The sequence below is a fragment of the Chiloscyllium punctatum genome, chromosome 36, assembly GCF_047496795.1.
Source record: "Chiloscyllium punctatum isolate Juve2018m chromosome 36, sChiPun1.3, whole genome shotgun sequence".
Classification (NCBI taxonomy): Eukaryota; Metazoa; Chordata; class Chondrichthyes; order Orectolobiformes; family Hemiscylliidae; genus Chiloscyllium; species Chiloscyllium punctatum.
The window spans coordinates 32,699,498-32,701,580 of NC_092774.1; the positions used below are offsets into that span (position 1 = coordinate 32,699,498).

The 2,083-nt window shown below is 49.2% G+C and overlaps 1 non-coding gene across 1 annotated transcript; it reads right to left on the reverse strand.

Moving 5' to 3' along the window:
- Nucleotides 1-978: 978 nt before the first annotated feature.
- On the reverse strand, nucleotides 979-1,050 carry trnam-cau (transfer RNA methionine (anticodon CAU)). The gene has a single exon. It is a non-coding gene; the product is annotated as a tRNA-Met (tRNA).
- Nucleotides 1,051-2,083: the final 1,033 nt, after the last annotated feature.

Below are 2,083 nucleotides of genomic sequence, written 5' to 3' on the forward strand. Positions count from 1 at the left end.
GGTCATTCTGTCCCCGGGGGGGCTGATGTTTGTCTCATCCCCAGGAACTGGACTATCTCCACTGGCGGATAATTAAACCATTTTATTTCTACTTGCACGTTGTTCTGGGGGGAGGGGGGTGGGGGAATGTAGGGTTGGGGGAGGGTAAGAGTCCATTCGCTCTTCTGCTCTCTCTCCCTCTTTGTCTCTCTCTCTCTCTCTCTCTGAAACTCTTGGGGTGAGAGGTGTCAGTTACATTAATGCGGGGAACATGAACAACTTTGATTGTGAACTTTCTCCAAAGGTCTGTTATCGGAGAGACAGAAAGATGCTGTGCTGGCAGGACAGAGAGAAATGAACACCGAGGACTCTTCGCCCAGGTAAATCCACATTGTTTTGCAGCCTGCATGGTGTTCAGAAATCGTCTTCACGCAGCAATCTTACGGAAAGTCTATTGCAAAGTGGGCATCGCTTTCTTTGCTGCGACCGCGCAGCAGTTAACATCTGAGCCCCAAGTGTCCCAGATGAAGAGAATCCGTGTGAAACCTTCACTCACTGAGAGTCATCCCCACGGCCCTGAGCTGAGGGACTGCAGGCAGTCCAACACGGAAGGGACGGTTAAAAATGAACCATTTTTGCTCCCTCAGCAACACGTAGCATCATTCTCGCGCAGACAGAAGCCATTCAGCCCATGGATTCCACGGCGACTGTCTGTCACTTGTCTCTCTCTCTCTCTCTCTCTCTCTCTGAGGTTATTCACAATCGGTGGTATCCGTCCTAATAGTGGGGGACGATGTCTGAGTTTCAACTTTACCAGCTCATTAGCATCGTAGAGAACCGGTTTTGCGATTCAGTTCAGAGGAAACCGACCAAGAACAGAATACCACTGAGACCTCTAAAAACCCATGCCGTTTGAATGGAGTGGATCGATATGAACATCGGCAAGTAGATGCAAAGGCAGCTTGCTGAAGAAAAGCAGATCAAGGTGACAGTGAACGATAGCAGAGGATGGTTTCGATCCATCGACCTCTGGGTTATGGGCCCAGCACGCTCCCGCTGCGCCACTCTGCTGCCGCTTGGGGAGCTGGTTGCACAGAACACTTCAGGTTTTTGTCTGGCACGCGGCAGGCACCTTCGAGCCTGATGTCAAAGACCTCCACTGGTGTCGTGTGATATGCTGTTTCGCAGACGTATGGAGGCTGTGTCAATATAAACTTTTTTCTAAATTCCCACATTCTGTCGGTCGAACTGTGATTTCACACTGAATCGCAACATGTGTCACAGCGCAGACGGCGGCCATGCGGCCCACCTTCCCTCTGCTGGTTCTGCACTTAAGTAAACGTGTGTTTCTATTCGTTTCATTCTCTCGCCTTCTCAGCGTAAATCTGTACATCTGAACGTGACCACCGAATTCCCTTTTGGGTCCATTGAATCTTCCTCTTTGTCAATGTCAGACAGGGACTTACTGACCCTCACCACTCCCTGTACGAAAACGTTCTTCCTAATGTCACTTTTACTTCTTTTCCTCGTGACTTAAAATTCTGCCGAATCGTTATGGATCCTTTCAGGCGTGGGAGCATTTTCACAACATTATTTCCTGTTTCTAGGTCCCTCATGACTTGGAAAAGTTCGGTTCTCCGAGGAGAGCTGTCCCAATTTTCCAATCTACCTTGATTGCTGACATTCCTCAAACACCGCACCACTCACGTCAACCTGTTGAGCACTATGGTAAAAACAATGACTGCAGATGCTGGAAACCAGATTGTGGATTAGTGGTGCTGGAAGAGCACAGCAGTTCAGGGTGCATCCAAGTTGCTTGTTGAACACGATCTCCAACCATTTGATTTCTCTGTTTTCTGCCTCATTCGTACTCCAGGCAGCCCACGCTGGTTTCACGAAGGTGCTTTTTGAGAAAGTTAATCAGTCAGTTTTGCACAAGTCAAGTTAAAAAACGCGGGCTCGTCAGGGATTTGAAACCGGGACCTCTCGCAAATCAGCGTAGTAACAGACCCAAAGCGAGAATCATACGCCTAGACCAACGAGCCAGAAAGCACGCACGCAGGTAATGCCCCAGACCTCTTGAGCGACCTGAGACATGCTCAGT